The sequence below is a fragment of the Lepisosteus platostomus genome, unplaced genomic scaffold (genome assembly GCF_059453375.1).
Source record: "Lepisosteus platostomus isolate fLepPlt1 unplaced genomic scaffold, fLepPlt1.hap1 Scaffold_63_H1, whole genome shotgun sequence".
NCBI classification, from domain to species: domain Eukaryota; kingdom Metazoa; phylum Chordata; class Actinopteri; order Semionotiformes; family Lepisosteidae; genus Lepisosteus; species Lepisosteus platostomus.
The window spans coordinates 392,985-415,525 of NW_028291678.1; the positions used below are offsets into that span (position 1 = coordinate 392,985).

General features: G+C 51.9%; 6 non-coding genes and 1 pseudogene across 6 annotated transcripts; 3 read left to right on the forward strand and 4 right to left on the reverse strand.

The window, feature by feature from the left end:
- Positions 1-973: 973 nt before the first annotated feature.
- On the forward strand, positions 974-1,092 carry LOC148632315 (5S ribosomal RNA). The gene has a single exon (XR_015934432.1). It is a non-coding gene; the product is annotated as a 5S ribosomal RNA (ribosomal RNA).
- Positions 1,093-1,728: 636 nt separating this feature from the next.
- Positions 1,729-1,892, reverse strand: LOC148632316 (U1 spliceosomal RNA). Its single transcript, XR_015934417.1, has one exon. It is a non-coding gene; the product is annotated as a U1 spliceosomal RNA (small nuclear RNA).
- A 1,807-nt stretch (positions 1,893-3,699) lies between these two features.
- On the forward strand, positions 3,700-3,818 carry LOC148632317 (5S ribosomal RNA). The gene has a single exon (XR_015934439.1). It is a non-coding gene; the product is annotated as a 5S ribosomal RNA (ribosomal RNA).
- A 637-nt stretch (positions 3,819-4,455) lies between these two features.
- On the reverse strand, positions 4,456-4,613 carry LOC148632318 (U1 spliceosomal RNA). The gene has a single exon (XR_015934422.1). It is a non-coding gene; the product is annotated as a U1 spliceosomal RNA (small nuclear RNA).
- Positions 4,614-11,556: 6,943 nt separating this feature from the next.
- LOC148632319 (5S ribosomal RNA) lies at positions 11,557-11,675 on the forward strand (annotated as a pseudogene).
- A 636-nt stretch (positions 11,676-12,311) lies between these two features.
- LOC148632320 (U1 spliceosomal RNA) lies at positions 12,312-12,475 on the reverse strand. Its single transcript, XR_015934410.1, has one exon. It is a non-coding gene; the product is annotated as a U1 spliceosomal RNA (small nuclear RNA).
- A 9,173-nt stretch (positions 12,476-21,648) lies between these two features.
- Positions 21,649-21,812, reverse strand: LOC148632321 (U1 spliceosomal RNA). The gene has a single exon (XR_015934385.1). It is a non-coding gene; the product is annotated as a U1 spliceosomal RNA (small nuclear RNA).
- Between the last annotated feature and the right edge of the window lie 729 nt (positions 21,813-22,541).

A 22,541-nucleotide genomic window follows, 5' to 3' on the forward strand; every position in this document is an offset into this window, starting at 1 on the left:
TTGGATGTTGCACAAACAAATCCTAACGTCTTGAAAGCATTGCAGCATGTTTGTGTCCCACTTCCCGTGGCTGCGGGACGACTGACACGAACGGACAAACACAATCTGTGGCGTTTAGCGTGACATAGTCTTGCAGGCATCGTGCTGTCTCACTGCAATATTATACCGCTGGAGGAAACAGTCCATCTGGCCATGAAACTCATTTGAACGTCTAGCTACAGCAAATAACAATAACATGATTTATTCAGGATGTGTGGAATCAGCACGTCCCGGAGACAGCTTCCGAAATCGTGAGCATTCTCTGGTGGTAGGGGCGTTCAAGATGGCGCTCAGGTGGGAGGTAAAGTTTAGTGGTTGGGGAGTTTTTTTTGAGTTTTTCATGACCTGAATGTTAATTTTTGCTTTTTTTGACTACAGAAAAATAAGGACTTAACACTAGTTGTTTAAACTTCAGTTATAATTGAAAGAAAAAAAAACGATTTTTTTTTAGGTTTAAAAAGTCCGATATGAGTAACACTGGGAAAAGAAAAGAGAGTGCTGGGTCTTCGAAGGAGAACTCTAAGATACCTCAATCGTATATGTATAGCACTACAAAAAAATCGATGGCAACTAAAGGGAAAAGTGAAGCAGCTGCAGGGGCAGCAAGAGGGCGGAGGCGCCGCGCGCCCGGCCGAAGTGTTGGACCGGTGCGCTTTACGTGCTGAAATAAACACGCGACAGCCCCGAAATGTTTCCAGAGTGCTGTGCACTGAAGACTTGCCTGGTGCTCCTCCGTGCAGATTGTTTGTCCTCCTCCAGTGCGGGACGAGCCAACACAAGGGAGCGCATTCGCCAACATCCAGGCACGCAATGCGATTTGGAAAGCAGCTCCTTTCCAAAGAGTGGCACACGAACGATCCTTCAGTCCCGCTCGGGGGGCACGGAACCCCCGCCACACACAGCTTCAAGTAGCGAGTCAGGCGCTGGGGCTTTCGCTTACGGCCACACCACCCTGAACACGCCCGATCTCTTCTGATCTCGGAAGCTAAGCAGCGTCGGGCCTGGTTAGTACTTGGATGGGAGACTGCCTGGGAATACCAGGTGCTGTAAGCTTTTGCTCTCCCGGCCAGCATGGGTCGCCGTTGGTGCCGTAGGCTTTGGGAGGAAAACCTGCAGGATGGAAAGGTGATCTATAGCCTCATCTCTAGAGATGTTTTGTTGCTGTGGCATGTGTGTGACCCATATTCAAAAAAAAAAACCCGTCTGTAAAACGAATATCGAAGCTGCCTCTAAATCTGCAAATGAAGATGAGTCGATAAACCACTCGTTTTTTGTATAACTAGACATATATTCATTTCTTACCGATTTCATTCATTGAGCACGGATACAGTAGAGGTACAGCCATTCACTGTTTGACATGTCTGCACTGGTACAGAACCGAGCAATCAGAAAACGGGTGAAACTGTCTTTAGACTCAGCATACAGTACCGAGGCCCCCCATGACCAAATAAAGGCTAACCTCGATAATCAGCCTAAAGAACGCAGACTACAGCAAAACGACTGACTTTGAAAAGGGAATGAACGTCCGGAAGGAGTAGTGGAACTAGCTTGAGATGCTTCTCCGGACCCCTAACTAAAAGCCAGCGAGAACCAGCAGCGGCGTCCACTCCTGTCGAACCGGGATCCTTCCGCAGCCACGCAGCTCGTGGTGTCCTAACCCTCCCGTATCTGATTTTGGACCAAGCACATCAGGGGAGAGCGCGAACGCAGTCCCCCACTTTTAGAAATTATGCAGTCGAGATTCCCACATTTGGGGAATTCGCAGGGGTCAACACAGCCGGAGTGCAATGGCCGAGCCTCGCCCTGGGTGAACCTCCTTCTTGATCAAGGTATCTCCCCTGCCAGGTAAGTATGAGTTAAACAGGCCCCTGCAAGCGGCCCGCACCCACAGCACAAATCGTGCAGCCTAGGCCACCTCCTCGCCCCGCACGCCACCGCCTCCTGCTGGGCCCACTCTTTCACACACTCACACGCCACACTAACACTCAAAAGTGTGGGCAAAACGAGAAAACGAGCGCGCCGTTTCCTACACATCTGCAGTCGCCGTTGCGCATTCGCAGCATGTCCCGGGATGCAATTCGGCCTCATTTGCATAACTCCAGACCGGCAGATCGCCACGCAAGCTCGCGACGTGCGCCTGCCACACACCGAACAAACCTTTTCAGCAATTTCCAAAAAACGGGCCTGCTCGCCTGCCCACAAGGCTCCGTCTCTTACCTGCTCTCCAGAGCCTGCTGCCTTCTGTGCTTTTCTCTCGGCACCGCTGCAGCGCACACAACTCCTGCAGCGGGAGGGGGGGAGAAAGTTCCCGCGCTAAGCCGCAGGGAAGGCTCGCTCCGTGCGCACACGTCCTTTCGATGCCAGTCCAACAAGTGCTCCGCATTAGCTGCGTCGGGGCTCCGGCGTGTCGCACCTCACCTCACCTCGCACTGCCCCCTCCTTGAATGTCTGCCGCTGGGCATGCCCCGCTCTCCTCCGCCTTATCTTATCGCGTGTGAGCACCGACAATGGCCACAATGCCGGGGAATGGCACCTGTAAAGTGTTAATTGGGGCACAGGAACAGCCCGTCTCGTCTCGGGGGGGCCGGCTTCAGAGACAATACAGCAAACACAGCGGGGCGGGGGAAGAAGACGACACCACACATGCGGGTACATTCAGCTCCGGCGGGAACGAGACATTTGTCGGTCTTTTCAAGTGCCGAGAGCCGAGCAATCCTTCACTTGTATCGTTTCTCCCCGGTGACTAGATCTGGCCCTGCGACTCTCGACTGGGCTCACCCCCGGGGCAGCCCAGCAGGTGTGAGCATGTCCGGCACCCGGATAGGAGATTCCACCCCGGAAAAGCTCCGGTTGCTGCTGCTCCTGCAAGAGGTGTGACTGGGACCAGTAGGGAGCGCTCACCCTGCGGGCTGTGTGGCTCTCTTACGCCCCAGCCTCCTGATGGCGACACTCTGCTGCACAAACAGGCGCCGTCCTTCGGGGGAGGCGTCAAACCGAGGTCCCGACCCTCCTTGGCCATTAGGAAACCCCAGGGCGTCTCTCAAAAAGAGACGCCGGGGGTGTCCCTCTGGTGTTAGTGCTCCCCTTTACACATCAGTCGGGGTCTCCTCCTAATCCCCGTTTCACCTGTAACAATCAATGACGAGGCCCCCCTGTCCGTGAGATTTAGTACTCGCGCAAGAGACCGGGGGCAGAGCGCGAACGCGGTCCCCCGCCCCCCACAAAGTGCGCGCTCCGGGTTCCCTCTCGGGGCCCTGCAACACAGCGGAAGGGCAGCGAGAAGGAGCCTCTTGCTCTGACGCCGCAAGGCCACAAGAGGGCGGAGGCGCCGCGCGCCCGGCCGACGTGTTGGACCGGTGCGCTTTACGTGCTGAAATAAACACGCGAAAGCCCCGAAATGTTTCCAGAGTGCTGTGCACTGGAGGTTTTTGTCTGGTGAAGACTTGCCTGGTGCTCCTCCGTGCAGATTGTTTGTCCTCCTCCAGTGCGGGACGAGCCAACACAAGGGAGCGCATTCGCCAACATCCAGGCACGCAATGCGATTTGGAAAGCAGCTCCTTTCCAAAGAGTTGCACACGAACGATCCTTCAGTCCCGCTCGGGGGGCACGGAACCCCCGCCACACACAGCTTCAAGTAGCGAGTCAGGCGCCAGGGCTTTCGCTTACGGCCACACCACCCTGAACACGCCCGATCTCGTCTGATCTCGGAAACTAAGCAGCGTCGGGCCTGGTTAGTACTTGGATGGGAGACTGCCTGGGAATACCAGGTGCTGTAAGCTTTTGCTCTCCCAGCCAGCAGGGGTCGCCGTTGGTGCCGTAGGCTTTGGGAGGAAAACCTGCAGGATGGAAAGGTGATCTATAGCCTCATCTCTAGAGATGTTTTGTTGCTGTGGCATGTGTGTGACCCATATTCAAAAAAAAAAAACCCGTCTGTAAAACGAATATCGAAGCTGCCTCTAAATCTGCAAATGAAGATGAGTCGATAAACCACTCGTTTTTCGTATAACTAGACATATATTCATTTGTTACCGATTTCATTCATTGAGCACGGATACAATAGAGGTAGAGCCATTCACTGTTTGACATGTCTGCACTGGTACAGAACCGAGCAATCAGAAAACGGGTGAAACTGTCTTTAGACTCAGCATACAGTACCGAGGCCCCCCATGACCAAATAAAGGCTAACCTCGATAATCAGCCTAAAGAACGCAGACTACAGCAAAACGACTGACTTTGAAAAGGGAATGAACGTCCGGAAGGAGTAGTGGAACTAGCTTGAGATGCTTCTCCGGACCCCTAACTAAAAGCCAGCGAGAACCAGCAGCGGCGTCCACTCCTGTCGAACCAGGATCCTTCCGCAGCCACGCAGCTCGTGGTGTCCTAACCCTCCCGTATCTGATTTTGGACCAAGCACATCAGGGGAGAGCGCGAACGCAGTCCCCCACTACCAGAAATTATGCAGTTGAGATTCCCACATTTGGGGAATTCGCAGGGGTCAGCACAGCCGGAGTGCAATGGCCGAGCCTCGCCCTGGGTGAACCGATTTCGATTTCGATTTTTAAGAACTTTATTTTCTTTTCACAAAAAAATACAGGAAATCACAAATCAGAAAGCTTTACATTAATATACATACTTAAAACAGTATATATGATCACATCTCATTACATTTTGACACGGTAACAGTTACATAGCAACAATTTTCTTTTTTTCTGGTGCAAATCACATTCTTTATTTAAACATGATAATGTTTTTCACAGTTTCTTGAGATACTGTCCAATGCTCTCTATTTCCCACAGATTTTCTGCTTCCTCCCTCCCTTCTCTCCACAGATCTCTGAGGTAATAGTTCTCTCGGGTGATGAACAGGGCCAGGCTACCTGCTGCCTTGACTGGGACCTCGATGCCTTTGAACAGCCCCATGTTCCTCACTCTCCACAGGGCGTCTTTCCCACTGTTCACCACGGCCCAGATCCTGTCAAACACGTCAGGGGGAAGTTTGACAGGAGAGATGCCGTATATGATGAAAGCAGCGGTCAGGGTAAATTGGGGCGAGAGAGCCTGCAACCAATCTTCAAACTGTGCCCAGAAGGCCTTAGCAAAAAAGCAGGACCACAGGAGATGGGTCACAGTCTCCTCCTCGCCGCAGCCCACCCTAACGCAGCGAGGGCTGGGGGTGAGGCCCCTACGGTACAAGAAAGTTCGTACCGGTAAGCACTGGTGGACGACACTCCAGGCTAAATCTCTGTGAATGTTGCACAGAAATTTAGAGGATGTGTGTTTCCACACCTTCCTTGTTTGGGCTGATGTTAAAATGCCCACAGGGGTCTGCCTATTGTTCTGGGGTGCTACGAAATCTTCCAGTTTTTGGACGCTGACATCTCGGAGGGGAATATGGCCAATTGGGTGAGATCTTAGAAAACTTTTAACTGTCCCATAAATTGCAGGGCATGTGTCAGAGAGTGGGACGTCCAGCTTGGGTCTGACACCCCACACTCTGAACACCTCCCTACCTACCCAGAGCCTGGAAAAATAAGTCCAGGTACGCGCTGCAGGTGCTGTTGCAAAGCCTCTCAGCACAGAGGCCAGGAAAATGCACAGCAGCTTCGTAGCAATATCTGGGACAGACTTCCCCCCTGAGGGTAGCGGCCTGTACATTATTTCCCTTCTGAGTCTTTCCTGCTTCCCACCCCATAGAAATTGAAACATCAATCTCCTCAGCACCGCCGCAACACGGTGTGGGATTGGGAAGGTAGAAGCCAGAAAATTCAAGACAGGCAAGAGCTCGGCTTTGATGACCAGCACCTTCCCTGTCATGGTGAGGTCTCGGTCCTTCCATTGCATCAGTTTTTTGTTTAAGATTGGCAATTTGTTCTGCCAATTTACTGTTCCCATCTCTTCTCCAAAATACACCCCCAGGACCTTAATTCTCTTCTCTTGCAGCCTGAGATCATGTCCTTCTTTTGGCTCCCTCCAGTTCTGATAAAAAATCTCACTCTTAGATGTGTTAATTTTTGCGGAGGAAGCCAAAGAGAACCGATCACAGCACTGCAGAGCTCTGCTAATTGAGGCATTGTCAGAGAGGAGCAGGGTGACGTCATCCATGTATAGAGATGTCTTTACCTCTCCTCCCCCACTTCCAGGCACTGGTATCCCATTAATGGCCTGATCCTGGCGCAAGGCACAGGCTAAGGGCTCCATAGCCAAAACGAATAACAAGGGGGATAATGGGCAGCCCTGCCTCACCCCTGAACAGACTTCAAAGGTGCGTGATCTATTGCCATTAACCATGACTCTGCTGTTGCTACCTGTGTACAGCAGGTTAATCCACTTTCTCATGATGGGGCCAAACTTCATGTGCTCAAGTACCGATGTTAAGTACTGCCGGTTTAGGCGGTCAAAGGCCTTTTCTAGGTCTACACCTAAAATGCACAGAGGGAGGGAGCGATCCTCAGAGTACAGACAGACATCCCTCAACAAGGCCAGGTTGTCGCTCATCAGGCGTCCTGCTATCCCACAAGTCTGTTCTTTCCCTACCAGTGAGGCCACTACATTTTGTAGGCGCAGGAAAAGGGCTTTGGACAGGATCTTAGTGTCCACGCCTAACAGGCTGAGGGGTCTCCAGTTCTTTATGTCATTTTTTGCTCCTTTCTTAAACAAGAGAGAGATAGTGCCTTCTCTTAAGGAGTCAGGCAGCAATTCTGTCTTGTAGCTTTCCTCGAATAGGAGCAGTAGCGGATCCTGAAGCAGATCCCAAAAGGTGCAATAAAATTCTTTAGGGAGCCCGTCAGCACCCGGAGTTTTCCCCTTCTGTAAGCTCTCCATAGCCTGTCTCAGCTCTTCTACTGTCAAATCCCTCTCAAGTACTTCCCTATCTTCTTCACTCAAAATGTTTTCTAGCTTTGAGGTAAAAAAATGAATATCTTCATCCTTTACCTCTGTAGAGCTGTACAGTCTTGAGTAGAAGGCCTCGGTGCAGGAGAGGATAGCACTCGGCTCTGTTCTCTCTCGTCCCTCCTCATCAACTACACTTTCCATGACAGTCTTGGAGCCTACCACTTTCCTGAAAAAGAAGCGAGTACACTTCTCATTTTCTTCCAAGAACTGCACTCTGCTTCTTAACAGCACTCCTCGACTACTTTCTTCGGCTATGCTCCGGATGTCCTTTTTTAAAAGGGCGATATCCTCGAGCACATCGAAGCCACTGTGCAGCATCGTGTAGAGACGCTGCAGCTGCCTCTGTTTCCTGGCTAGCACTCCTCTCCGTCTGGCAGCAGCCTTCCTTCCCTCAGCCATGAAAAAGGCCTTTGTCCTCACCTTCACCTCCTCCCACCACTCTCCTACTGACCCGTACAGACACTGCAAGGACAGCCACTGTGATAGTTTCTCCTTGTAGCGGGATACTACCCCCTCGTTCTCTAGCAGCTTTGTGTTGAGTTTCCAGAGGCCTGGGCCAAAGACAGTCCCGCCCTGGAGTTCCACTCTACACCCTAAAGCCTGATGATCTGAGAAGAAGACAGGCTGAAGAGTGACCCCAACAACTTTCACTCTCTCTGAGACAAAGCAATAGTCAATTCTGGAGCTGCTATTCCTCCCTGACCATGTATATCCTGCTGTTGTGGGATATATACATCTATATGTGTCTGAGAGTTTAAAGTCTTGAACTAAGTTTTGCAGGGCCAGTGAGCTGGAATCCAATTTTATCGGCGAGCTAGACTGCCTGTCTGTGTGCTCTAAGATACAATTAAAATCCCCTCCCACTATCACGTCTGTGCTGCATAACAATAGGGGGGAGAGTGCCTTGAGTAGCTCCACCCTTCCTCCTACGTCAGTAGGGCAATACACATTGATTAGCCGCAGGTTAACGGTCCCCCATTCCACATCCACACACAGCAACCTGCCATCTATGACCCTCTGAATACTTTTCAATTTGAAAGCCCATCCTTTGAAAAGAATGGCCACGCCAGAGGCTCTGTTGTTATTGTCCCCTGACCAAACAGAAGGCCCTTTATTCCACCTATCTTCAAAACTTTTATACCTCTCTTGATAGGCTAAAGCACACTCCTGCAACATCAACACATCTCCCTCTCTCTGCTGGAGGTAATCAAAGACAGACTGGCATTTAACTCTGTCATTGATACCTCTTGTGTTAAGAGAAATTATGTTAAGAGCCATATTACATAAGAAAGTGGAACCAGTCTTTACAAAACACATTTCTCTTCGGTCTCACCTGTTACCTTTTTCTTTTTCTTTTTCTTCTTACCAATTTCCTGCCAGCCATCCTCTGAATGAGCCTTCATCAGGGTGGCAGCAGTAAAAGCGTTCACAGAGTCCATTTCAAGGAAGGGGGTAGAGGGAGGGGTGGAGAGGTTCCAGCTGTCCCCATCGCCATGCTCTCCTTCCTCCTCGCTCGGGGAGAAAACAGAGTCATTTTTTCTTTTCCTCAAGTCCAGCTCCTGGGAGCACTGAGGGGAAAGGGGTGCAGCCGATGCACCAGTCTCCTCTTCCCCCTCACCCACCAGCTGCTGCAGATCCTCCGTGATGGACTGGATGGAGGAGAGGAGGGCATCTGTAGCACTTGCAGAGTCTGAGAAAAGCAGCTCCGCTGAATCCTGGGTATCCTCGCTGGACCCGCTCCACCGGGGGGCCCCACACTGGCCCTCGTTCTGAGGAGCAGGAGTGGGGGAGGGGTCCTCGCTGTTCTCGGGGGTTTTCAAACCCTCGTGCTTGTCTGGTGCAGTCTGCGGTTGTGGGGGCGTAGTGGATTTCTCTTCCACCAGCCCCGGAGCCACAGCAGGACTGATCCTGGCTGGAGGCTGAGAGTCTTTGTCCAACAAGGGTTCTTTGTTTGACTTGTTGTTTGCTTTGGATTTTCGGGCCGGTTTGGCTGAAACAAGCACTGCCTCATCCTTTCTCATTTTGAGTTTATTGGCGTAGGCGTGAGGGCAGTTCTTAAAAACGTGTCCTTCCGAGCCACATAAATTGCACTTTGGCAGCATTGAACAGTCAGAGGCTAAATGTCCCTGTTTGCCACAGGTCTTGCAGCATTTCACAGTGCAGGACGATGCCAGGTGTCCCACAGCACCACAGCGCCGACACACCTTTGGTTGTCCCACATAAAACACATAGCCATTGCAGGCGCCCAGCCGGATTGTAGAGGGCAGGTGCCTTAAGCCTCCATTTACGCTGTCCGGTAGCAAGCGAACCTCGAATTTCCTTGCTCCTGTTTTTATACCATCAACATCTCTAACCTCAGTTCCATGGTGGACGGTGCAGTACTGGTTAAGCCAGGTGTGAATGTCCTCCGTCTTTGCCAGTTCCGAGAACATAACAACATGCACCGTTTTCCTCTCTCTCTGTGTCAGAGGCTGCAAGTTGATCTTCTCAAGTGCAGGAACTTTGCCTCTTTTTGCCTCAAACACATCCACGCATTGTTCAAACAGAGGATAGGTAGCAAATACAACCTCAAATGCTTTCTGACCTGGGAGAGCGAAGATGAAATCCAAGTGCCGAGGTTCAAAGCCAAGTTCCTTCTGTAACACTTTTCTGCTGAACTGCATACGATCCATGAAGAGGTCATCCAAGAGCTCAAAACGTACAGCATTCTTACGTGATCCAAAGGTTGCCATTTCAAAAACCGCAAATCGAACACTGCTTCCAACAAAAGAAAAACAATCCAACTACTCCACCTACAGGCTGATCAAGGTATCTCCCCTGCCAGGTAAGTATGAGTTAAACAGGCCCCTGCAAGCGGCCCGCACCCACAGCACAAATCGCGCAGCCTAGGCCACCTCCTCGCCCCGCACGCCACCGCCTCCTGCTGGGCCCACTCTTTCGCACACTTACACGCCACACTAACACTCAAAAGTGTGGGCAAAACGAGAAAACGAGTGCGCCGTTTCCTACACATCTGCAGTCGCCGTTGTGCATTCGCAGCATGTCCCGGGATGCAATTCGGCCTCATTTGCATAACTCCAGACCGGCAGATCGCCACGCAAGCTCGCGACGTGCGCCTGCCACACACCGAACAAACCTTTTCAGCAATTTCCAAAAAACGGGCCTGCTCGCCTGCCCACAAGGCTCCGTCTCTTACCTGCTCTCCAGAGCCTGCTGACTTCTGTGCTTTTCTCTCGGCACCGCTGCAGCGCACACAACTCCTGCAGCGGGAGGGGGGGAGAAAGTTCCCGCGCTCCGCCGCAGGGAAGGCTCGCTCCGTGCGCACACGTCCTTTCGATGCCAGTCCAACAAGTGCTCCGCATTAGCTGCGTCGGGGCCTCACCTCACCTCGCACTGCCCCCTCCTTGAATGTCTGCCGCTGGGCATGCCCCGCTCTCCTCCGCCTTATCTTATCGCGTGTGAGCACCGACAATGGCCACAATGCCGGGGAATGGCACCTGTAAAGTGTTAATTGGGGCACAGGAACAGCCCGTCTCGTCTCGGGGGGGCCGGCTTCAGAGACAATACAGCAAACACAGCGGGGCGGGGGAAGAAGACGACACCACACATGCGGGTACATTCAGCTCCGGCGGGAACGAGACATTTGTCGGTCTTTTCAAGTGCCGAGAGCCGAGCAATCCTTCACTTGTATCGTTTCTCCCCGGTGACTAGATCTGGCCCTGCGACTCTCGACTGGGCTCACCCCCGGGGCACCCCAGCAGGTGTGAGCCTGGCCGGCACCCGGATGGGAGATTCCACCCCGGAAAAGCTCCGGTTGCTGCTGCTCCTGCAAGAGGTGTGACTGGGACCAGTAGGGAGCGCTCACCCTGCGGGCTGTGTGGCTCTCTTACGCCCCAGCCTCCTGATGGCGACACTCTGCTGCACAAACAGGCGCCGTCCTTCGGGGGAGGCGTCAAACCGAGGTCCCGACCCTCCTTGGCCATTAGGAAACCCCAGGGCGTCTCTCAAAAAGAGACGCCGGGGGTGTCCCTCTGGTGTTAGTGCTCCCCTTTACCCATCAGTCGGGGTCTCCTCCTAATCCCCGTCTCACCTGTAACAATCAATGACGAGGCCCCCCTGTCCGTGAGATTTAGTACTCGCGCAAGAGACCGGGGGCAGAGCGCGAACGCGGTCCCCCGCCCCCCACAAAGTGCGCGCTCCGGGTTCCCTCTCGGGGCCCTGCAACACAGCGGAAGGGCAGCGAGAAGGAGCCTCTTGCTCTGATGCCGCAAGGCCACAAGAGGGCGGAGGCGCCGCACGCCCGGCCGACGTGTTGGACCGGTGCGCTTTACGTGCTGAAATAAACACGCGAAAGCCCCGAAATGTTTCCAGAGTGCTGTGCACTGGAGGTTTTTGTCTGGTGAAGACTTGCCTGGTGCTCCTCCGTGCAGATTGTTTGTCCTCCTCCAGTGCGGGACGAGTCAACACAAGGGAGCGCATTCGCCAACATCCAGGCACGCAATGCGATTTGGAAAGCAGCTCCTTTCCAAAGAGTTGCACACGAACGATCCTTCAGTCCCGCTCGGGGGGCACGGAACCCCCGCCACACACAGCTTCAAGTAGCGAGTCAGGCGCCAGGGCTTTCGCTTACGGCCACACCACCCTGAACATGCCCGATCTCGTCTGATCTCGGAAGCTAAGCAGCGTCAGGCCTGGTTAGTACTTGGATGGGAGACTGCCTGGGAATACCAGGTGCTGTAAGCTTTTGCTCTCCCGGCCAGCAGGGGTCGCCGTTGGTGCCGTAGGCTTTGGGAGGAAAACCTGCAGGATGGAAAGGTGATCTATAGCCTCATCTCTAGAGATGTTTTGTTGCTGTGGCATGTGTGTGACCCATATTCAAAAAAAAAAACCCGTCTGTAAAACGAATATCGAAGCTGCCTCTAAATCTGCAAATGAAGATGAGTCGATAAACCACTCGTTTTTCGTATAACTAGACATATATTCATTTGTTACCGATTTCATTCATTGAGCACGGATACAGTAGAGGTACAGCCATTCACTGTTTGACATGTCTGCACTGGTACAGAACCGAGCAATCAGAAAACGGGTGAAACTGTCTTTAGACTCAGCATACAGTACCGAGGCCCCCCATGACCAAATAAAGGCTAACCTCGAAAATCAGCCTAAAGAACGCAGACTACAGCAAAACGACTGACTTTGAAAAGGGAATGAACGTCCGGAAGGAGTAGTGGAACTAGCTTGAGATGCTTCTCCGGACCCCTAACTAAAAGCCAGCGAGAACCAGCAGCGGCGTCCACTCCTGTCGAACCGGGATCCTTCCGCAGCCACGCAGCTCGTGGTGTCCTAACCCTCCCGTATCTGATTTTGGACCAAGCACATCAGGGGAGAGCGCGAACGCAGTCCCCCACTACCAGAAATTATGCAGTCGAGATTCCCACATTTGGGGAATTCGCAGGGGTCAGCACAGCCGGAGTGCAATGGCCGAGCCTCGCCCTGGGTGAACCTCCTTCTTGATCAAAGTATCTCCCCTGCCAGGTAAGTATGAGTTAAACAGGCCCCTGCAAGCGGCCCGCACCCACAGCACAAATCGCGCAGCCTAGGCCACCTCCTCGCCCCGCACGCCACCGCCTCCTGCTGGGCCCACTCTTTCACACACTCACACGCCACACTAACACTCAAAAGTGTGGGCAAAACGAGAAAACGAGCGCGCCGTTTCCTACACATCTGCAGTCGCCGTTGCGCATTCGCAGCATGTCCCGGGATGCAATTCGGCCTCATTTGCATAACTCCAGACCGGCAGATCGCCACGCAAGCTCGCGACGTGCGCCTGCCACACACCGAACAAACCTTTTCAGCAATTTCCAAAAAACGGGCCTGCTCGCCTGCCCACAAGGCTCCGTCTCTTACCTGCTCTCCAGAGCCTGCTGCCTTCTGTGCTTTTCTCTCGGCACCGCTGCAGTGCACACAACTCCTGCAGCGGGAGGGGGGGAGAAAGTTCCCACGCTCCGCCGCAGGGAAGGCTCGCTCCGTGCGCACACGTCCTTTCGATGCCAGTCCAACAAGTGCTCCGCATTAGCTGCGTCGGGGCTCCGGCGTGTCGCACCTCACCTCACCTCGCACTGCCCCCTCCTTGAATGTCTGCCGCTGGGCATGCCCCGCTCTCCTCCGCCTTATCTTATCGCGTGTGAGCACCGACAATGGCCACAATGCCGGGGAATGGCACCTGTAAAGTGTTAATTGGGGCACAGGAACAGCCCGTCTCGTCTCGGGGGGGCCGGCTTCAGAGACAATACAGCAAACACAGCGGGGCGGGGGAAGAAGACGACACCACACATGCGGGTACATTCAGCTCCGGCGGGAACGAGACATTTGTCGGTCTTTTCAAGTGCCGAGAGCCGAGCAATCCTTCACTTGTATCGTTTCTCCCCGGTGACTAGATCTGGCCCTGCGACTCTCGACTGGGCTCACCCCCGGGGCAGCCCAGCAGGTGTGAGCCTGGCCGGCACCCGGATGGGAGATTCCACCCCGGAAAAGCTCCGGTTGCTGCTGCTCCTGCAAGAGGTGTGACTGGGACCAGTAGGGAGCGCTCACCCTGCGGGCTGTGTGGCTCTCTTACGCCCCAGCCTCCTGATGGCGACACTCTGCTGCACAAACAGGCGCCGTCCTTCGGGGGAGGCGTCAAACCGAGGTCCCGACCCTCCTTGGCCATTAGACTACCCCAGGGCGTCTCTCAAAAAGAGACGCCGGGGGTGTCCCTCTGGTGTTAGTGCTCCCCTTTACCCATCAGTCGGGGTCTCCTCCTAATCCCCGTCTCACCTGTAACAATCAATGACGAGGCCCCCCTGTCCGTGAGATTTAGTACTCGCGCAAGAGACCGGGGGCAGAGCGCGAACGCGGTCCCCCGCCCCCCACAAAGTGCGCGCTCCGGGTTCCCTCTCGGGGCCCTGCAACACAGCGGAAGGGCAGCGAGAAGGAGCCTCTTGCTCTGACGCCGCAAGGCCACAAAAGGGTGGAGGCGCCGCGCGCCCGGCCGACGTGTTGGACCGGTGCGCTTTACGTGCTGAAATAAACACGCGAAAGCCCCGAAATGTTTCCAGAGTGCTGTGCACTGGAGGTTTTTGTCTGGTGAAGACTTGCCTGGTGCTCCTCCGTGCAGATTGTTTGTCCTCCTCCAGTGCGGGACGTGCCAACACAAGGGAGCGCATTCGCCAACATCCAGGCACGCAATGCGATTTGGAAAGCAGCTCCTTTCCAAAGAGTGGCACACGAACGATCCTTCAGTCCCGCTCGGGGGGCACGGAACCCCCGCCACACACAGCTTCAAGTAGCGAGTCAGGCGCCGGGGCTTTCGCTTATGGCCACACCACCCTGAACACGCCCGATCTCGTCTGATCTCGGAAGCTAAGCAGTGTAGATAAAACTGGTTCAGGGACGCCAAATAATGTAGATTAAGCCGGTTCAGGGACGCCAAATATGTAAGAAAAGTGGCTCTCTGAAGGCACCAGTTCTGTAAGGTTTGGGCATTTACTGAGACAATTATTAATTGTAGCAGTAAATCACAAAGTTGATTCTTTTGATGGCTTTAGAATCCAACCATGCGACATAACTCAAACAACGCGCACACACAGGTACTAATACACGAGGATACATTTATTAATACATAGAATATGCATGAAAAACTAACAGATCTTATCGAGAGGGTTATCAGAATACAAAAGATATATATTCAATCAGTTACAAAGTGTTACACATATCAAGAGGACATACGTTCAGTATATCATTCATTAAGACCGTTTCGTAAAGTGAACTTGGTTACAACTTCTACATTAGATACTCAAAACAAGTACATAACTCTTAGGAATTAAATTGATATCAACTGGTTTGGATAACAATTGAATTCTCGAGCTGTAATGCATTGAAGTTGAATACTCATCCAATCTTTGGGGATTCAGATCTCCTGCGGGCACAAAGAAACAGTTGCAGGCTGTTGCTGTCCAATCCGCGCTCTCTGGCTCCGTGCCAGGCTGTGCTGTGCGGCTTGCGACGGTGCGCTGCTGTTGCTCATTGTTGGCTTTAACTAGCAAAGTTTGTGCACAGGAGAAAAGATGATTGTGGGTCCCAGCAAGTCAGGAAGAGGACCAGTTCGTTCCTGATGAAGAGCTAGTTCTGAATAGTGATTCAGCTTTCCACAGTTCCGACCTGTTCATGAGGCCTGCTGCTGGTTACTCTCTGGCAACCTCCGCTCTAGACTCTTAGAACAAAGGAAAGTTCTGGCACTCGGACACACTGGCCGTTCCGTGGTTGTCCGGGCTGAGTCTCAGGATGGTCAGGAGGCGTGCTGCGAGAATGTCCTGCCCTTGGGAGCCTTCTGCTCCTGGGCCGTCCTGCCCTGGAATTCTCCTTTGAATTCCCTTTAGAATCTTACTGAATCTTGTTGAATCTTCCCTTCTGAATCTGAATCTGAATCTGAATCTGAATCTCTCAGGCTCTCTGTGTTGCCTGTTTTTACCTGGAGGAACTTCAGCTCATTGATTGGCTGAAAGTTCCATGGGCATCAGAGTCCCACGTGGGTTACTCGGCCCTACCAGTCCCTGATTGGTTGATCAGGGTGAGATATGAGTCACTTAGTCCTGACACTTAGTAATGCAGTCCAGATGTCCAACTCGCACTCCCTAGACAGATAGGCACCAATGGATGACCATTGATCATGATAGCCAGGCTTAGCTAAGTGCATCCCCCTTTGGGAGCTGTCCTTATCAAAAGAAAACATCTTGCATGAATGGTTTCTCTGTGGCTGCACCACAGAGATGAACAGAGAAATGGGGCCTCATTTGGGAAGCTCAGAAACCCTTAATTCTGCCTTATTAATAAACCTCGCCGCTACATATCCCCCCTTTTTGAAGGTCACGAGGTCCCGAGGCATTGTTGCCTTCAAAACAAAACAGAGTTAAGTGATGTCCCTTGCCATTAGAACATTAACCTTAAATGTCCACATTACTCCTCGAGAATTCATACCGGAACCAGCATTGGATACAAACAGGATGAATAACATCTGGAGTATGTATAAACACGGTAGGAGACATTATCTAAGTCTAGGAATTACACATCAGGAAGTTCACTGTCAATATCTGATACCTCTGTAGTAGATATTTGGGGAGAAGTCACTTCCTTTCTTTTGACATGCTACCGTTGACTCATTCGTGCTACCCAGAGTACATCTTGATGTGAGAGTACATCATTCAGAGTACACTGTCAGTCATGATCCAGCTACCTGGCAGTAGTGTTACAATAACAACAGTTCCTGTTCCCAGCCCCCCCCGATAAACCACAACACCTGTGTTGGGTATCTGCTAGGGTGGTTTGGAGGTTTGTTCCATTAAAGCAAACTAACTACCTGTACCTCTTCAGGGCTTACTGTTTCTTGGATTTCTATCCAATTCAATAGTGTGGCACCTGAAGGCATCCATGACCTCAAGTTTGGTCTTATGTTGTCTGGTTCTAGACAGTACAGTGTTAAGTTCAAGAGCACTATGGCCTCCTCGGGAACTTGCAGGAAAACTGTTTGATTAGGTAGCTGCATTGCGGTAGCTGTATCATGCCTGTCACAAGTCATGGTGTCAGTTAAATGTGGTGTGCTGACCAGCCATTTACTTCCCACCTGCTCTTCGTGGGGTTCATTAACCTCCCTCTGCTCATTAGTAGCTTTACACCCTTCATTGGTGAATCATTTAGACACAGCCAATGGATAGCTTTGGTAGCCATACCCATCTCAAGATTTGGAACCGAATTCAATCTTGGATTGCCTTCTGGGTGAGCTATGAGCAATGGGGTTAATGTCACATACTCCTCTACTGAGAAGAGTGGAATCAAGTGGGTTGGGAATTGTGCCATGGCTAGACTGGCTACAGTGGCACTAAGCTCCCTTAACAGGTCTTGTGTCAACATTCTGGCCTGTTGCACACAAGCATAAACCCACTGTATAACACCAACAATCATGTCCACTGGTTGGGGAATAAGGTTTAACCCTGTTGCATAGGAAGTTGCCTGTAGGGTTTCCCCTAAGCTTTCCAACTTTTGCTGCTGTTGATACAGTCTGTCACTACCCTCTGGCATTTCTGACACCTGCCTTCTTGGGGCAGTCGGGGTGAGAGTGCCAGTAGCACACAAACCTACCAGAAATAGCAAACGTGCAACAGTGGCGGCAGCAATCAGTCCTCCCAAAAGTCTTTTCGGGTGGCTGATCCCAGTCATCTCCTTCTGAGTGACTGTTGCCTTTCTAAGCTGGCGCAGCGTGTACATGGTGTCTTTCTCAGTATGCCATGTGGCATCTTGGGCACCAACATCCTGGAAATCTGTGGAGATCTGACGCAGCTGCTGATGCTGCTCCTCCTTTTCCAGGGCATTTGCTTTTTCGATTTGTTCATGCCTGTGCTCTAGGAACCCTGCAGGGGGCGGTGCAGCGGTGGAGCATGCCTGACCCTCGGCTGAGTGGTCATCTGGAGCACCTGAGTGATCTGGGATTGTTACCCTATTCTCACTGTTCAGGTCCACCCTGCACACCTCCTGATTGAGGAATCCCTCTATCGGCATGTTTACAATCGTTCGCTGGGGGTAGGTGTAGGACACCTGCTCGCTCCCCCCTTCCCTCGCTAGGGGTTCAGGGAGCTGCCCCAGCAGTGGGATAGCTAGTTCACTGTCTTTGAACTTACTATCACTCACCAGGCCCATGTCAGTGCAGGCGGGGATTCTGACACCCCTCTTTGCGATGTTCTGCACTGGCAGGTGGGTGGCTTGACCATCCAGCTCCAGTCTGGCTGAACCACTGTTGGTCAGACTCAGACTGACAGACTGAGCTGGTGGCTGTGAGAAAACCGGCTCGGCTTTCATTCCCTGTCCCTTCTGGGGGACTGGGTGTGTAGGCAACCCTGCCGTTGAGGCAGGAACAATCAGGTCAGTCTCACTCACTACCTGGTAGTTGTGAGAAATAATGTTACCTGACTGCAGGTTCCCTGGGTCACAGCAGAGGGAATCAGCATCTGGGATCAGGTGTGTCCACAGCGCAGTAGTCTCAGCGTCCAGCTGGACCTCCTGTCTAACCTGTGAATGTTGCACCAGGGGCACCTGGCGGTGGCCCTGTGACAGCTGCTCAAGCAGATCCTCACTAATAGAGGACCTCTCAGGGCTAAGGGCGAGGGCTACATCACCAACCTGCTCTCCTGCCATCTGGATCCCTTCCACCACTGCGGGGTGGTGGTCCTGACCCCTCTTGGGTGCCAGGGTGCACAGGGAAAGCTCCTTTTCATCGCCAGGTGGGGAGATCAGCTCCTCTTTAGGGATGTAAAAGGTGTGTGCTTTACCTGGTGGATCAGGCGGCTGCTCGGAGCACCGCTCCTGTGGCATGGAGGCTGTTGGGACCTTGGCTGGGGCACGACTTCCCTGTATATTCGGGGAACAAGAAAATATTTTTATTTCTTGTCCAGAGGGAACAGAAGGAATCTCCGCATGGGCTTCTGTGTTCGGTGGGCACTGTGTGAGCACAGTCTGCCTCTTGGCCCCCCTTTCCTTCTGTACAGAAGGCTTAGGAGCCTTGACCTGTTTCCACACCTTGCCTTTCTGGTGATCCACCAAAGGTTCCTCTCTGAGTCGCATGCCCTTTTCTTTTTCTACCCGTTTGAGCTTGCCGTGTGACATCAAACACCTCTCAACCTCAGTGTCAATCAGTGTCTCACTGTGTAAGACATCTCCCATGGCAGCCTTGAGGTAAAAGCTTCCTGCTTTTCCTCTGTGTTTTACTGCCTGCTCTGTGACTTCAGGGGTGGAGTCAGCACTCACTTGGGAGTGGCTGACCTCATCCAGGCAGGAACCCTTCCGCTCAATCAGATAGACTGAGGGAGGGAGAGGGGGCGGGTCTCCGCCTCCTCCAGTGGAGAGTATCAGCTCATTCACGCTTCCGGCAGCCTTGGGGAGCGGTTGTCCCTGTCCTAATAAAGCTTGTTCAAGCCTGGCCAGGCGGGCGGCTACTGAATCCTTTTGTTCAGCTTTTTCTAGCCCTTTCCCTCCCCCGGTGTTCTCATGGCACTTAGGACGCTGGGTGCGGTCCTGTGTGCCAGCTTTGGAACAGGGCTTAGCCAGCTCAGGAGCCTGTGCTCCTTCGAGCAGGAGGGAATTAACCCTGCTGGCTCTGACGGCGAACACAGTCGCTTTAACAGCTTTTTGCTCAGAGTGACTTTGGACATCATACTCCCAGGCTTTCTGCACGAATCTCTTAATATCAGTCATTTTCATGGTCTGTGCATCTGTATGCATTAAGATCATCTTTCTGACTGACGGGTGGAGATTCGCAATGAATAAACCCTTGAAATGTGTGTTCTCTTCGCAACCCTCATCATTTCGCCCTGCAAAATAAGTTCGTCTAAGTCTCTCGTAATATTCGCGAGGGGACTCTGCTCTCTCGTGCTTAATGTTAAGAGCGGCGGCTATCGCAGCAGTCGGGTCAATAAACGCACTGTATTCTTCGATAAGTGCTTGACATAGCTGCTCAAAGTCATTACAGACTTCTTTCATCTGCCTAGCCATCCACTCATGTACAGCTCTGCTGGTAGTTTTCCTGACCAGAAACACTTTCTCCTGTTCTGTGGCGTTTGGCAGGTACTGCAGGTTATACCTGAGGTCCTGAATATAACTCTCGATATTATTCTCTGACACTGCCGGGTCAAATCTCTCTATGTCCTTCGCTAGCTCTCTCAGAGAATGGAGATTTATCCTAGCTTCTCCGCTGACGGAGATATGGAAGAGATCGTGGTCAGACCTGTCGCTGCTAGAGAGAGTGCTTAATAGCGACTCGAATTCAGACCTTTTAGCAACCATCGTTAAACTTAAAGAGTATTACTTTTATGTACGAAATCACAGTTTTACCACAGAAAACCACAAGATCAAGTATGCAATCAACCCGGTAGATCGCAAAAGATCAGAAAACAATCAAGCACTGCTTAAAGAGCAAGGGGAACTTTTTTTCTTTCGGCTTTCAGCACACTGTATTGTCGTGTATGAAACCCGCGGCGTTTTATATTGAATTATTCCGCTTGGTTGACTCATTTCAGTCTTGCCACGCCCGTGCCAGGGACGCCAAATAATGTAGGGAAAACCGGTTCAGGGACGCCAAATATGTAATCATAGTGGCTCTCTGAAGGCACCAGTTCTGTAGGGTTTGGGCATTTACTGAGACAATTATTAATTGTAGCAGTAAATCACAAAGTTGATTCTTTTGATGGCTTTAGAATCCAACCATGCGACATAACTCAAACAACGCGCACACACAGGTACTAATACACGAGGATACATTTATTAATACATAGAATATGCATGTAAACCTAACAGATCTTATCGAGAGGGTTATCAGAATACAAAAGGTATATATTCAATCAGTTACAAAGTGTTACACATATCAAGAGGACATACGTTCAGTATATCATTCATTTAGACTGTTTCTTTGTGCCCGCAGGAGATCTGAATCCCCAAAGATTGGATGAGTATTCAACTTCAATGCATTACAGCTCGAGAATTCAATTGTTATCCCAACCAGTTGATATCAATTTAATTCCTAAGAGTTATGTACTTGTTTTGAGTATCTAATGTAGAAGTTGTAACCAAGTTCACTTTACGAAACGGTCTAAATGAATGATATACTGAACGTATGTCCTCTTGATATGTGTAACACTTTGTAACTGATTGAATATATACCTTTTGTATTCTGATAACCCTCTCGATAAGATCTGTTAGGTTTACATGCATATTCTATGTATTAATAAATGTATCCTCGTGTATTAGTACCTGTGTGTGCGCGTTGTTTGAGTTATGTCGCATGGTTGGATTCTAAAGCCATCAAAAGAATCAACTTTGTGATTTACTGCTACAATTAATAATTGTCTCAGTAAATGCCCAAACCCTACAGAACTGGTGCCTTCAGAGAGCCACTATGATTACATATTTGGCGTCCCTGAACCGGTTTTCCCTACAGCAGCGTTGGGCCTGGTTAGTACTTGGATGGGAGACTGCCTGGGAATACCAGGTGCTGTAAGCTTTTGCTCTCCCGGCCAGCAGGGGTCGCCGTTGGTGCCGTAGGCTTTGGGAGGAAAACCTGCAGGATGGAAAGGTGATCTATAGCCTCATCTCTAGAGATGTTTTGTTGCTGTGGCATGTGTGTGACCCATATTCAAAAAAAAAAACCCGTCTGTAAAACGAATATCGAAGCTGCCTCTAAATCTGCAAATGAAGATGAGTCGATAAACCACTCGTTTTTCGTATAACTAGACATATATTCATTTGTTACCGATTTCATTCATTGAGCATGGATACAGTAGAGGTACAGCCATTCACTGTTTGACATGTCTGCACTGGTACAGAACCGAGCAATCAGAAAACGGGTGAAACTGTCTTTAGACTCAGCATACAGTACCGAGGCCCCCCATGACCAAATAAAGGCTAACCTCGATAATCAGCCTAAAGAACGCAGACTACAGCAAAACGACTGACTTTGAAAAGGGAATGAACGTCCGGAAGGAGTAGTGGAACTAGCTTGAGATGCTTCTCCGGACCCCTAACTAAAAGCCAGCGAGAACCAGCAGCGGCGTCCACTCCTGTCGAACCGGGATCCTTCCGCAGCCACGCAGCTCGTGGTGTCCTAACCCTCCCGTATCTGATTTTGGACCAAGCACATCAGGGGAGAGCGCGAACGCAGTCCCCCACTACCAGAAATTATGCAGTCGAGATTCCCACATTTGGGGAATTCGCAGGGGTCAGCACAGCCGGAGTGCAATGGCCGAGCCTCGCCCTGGGTGAACCTCCTTCTTGATCAAGGTATCTCCCCTGCCAGGTAAGTATGAGTTAAACAGGCCCCTGCAAGCGGCCCGCACCCACAGCACAAATCGCGCAGCCTAGGCCACCTCCTCGCCCCGCACGCCACCGCCTCCTGCTGGGCCCACTCTTTCACACACTCACACGCCACACTAACACTCAAAAGTGTGGGCAAAACGAGAAAACGAGCGCGCCGTTTCCTACACATCTGCAGTCGCCGTTGCGCATTCGCAGCATGTCCCGGGATGCAATTCGGCCTCATTTGCATAACTCCAGACCGGCAGATCGCCACGCAAGCTCGCGACGTGCGCCTGCCACACACCGAACAAACCTTTTCAGCAATTTCCAAAAAACGGGCCTGCTCGCCTGCCCACAAGGCTCCGTCTCTTACCTGCTCTCCAGAGCCTGCTGCCTTCTGTGCTTTTCTCTCGGCACCGCTGCAGTGCACACAACTCCTGCAGCGGGAGGGGGGGAGAAAGTTCCCGCGCTCCGCCGCAGGGAAAGCTCGCTCCGTGCGCACACGTCCTTTCGATGCCAGTCCAACAAGTGCTCCGCATTAGCTGCATCGGGGCTCCGGCGTGTCGCACCTCACCTCACCTCGCCCTACCCCCTCCTTGAATGTCTGCCGCTGGGCATGCCCCGCTCTCCTCCGCCTTATCTTATCGCGTGTGAGCACCGACAATGGCCACAATGCCGGGGAATGGCACCTGTAAAGTGTTAATTGGGGCACAGGAACAGCCCGTCTCGTCTCGGGGG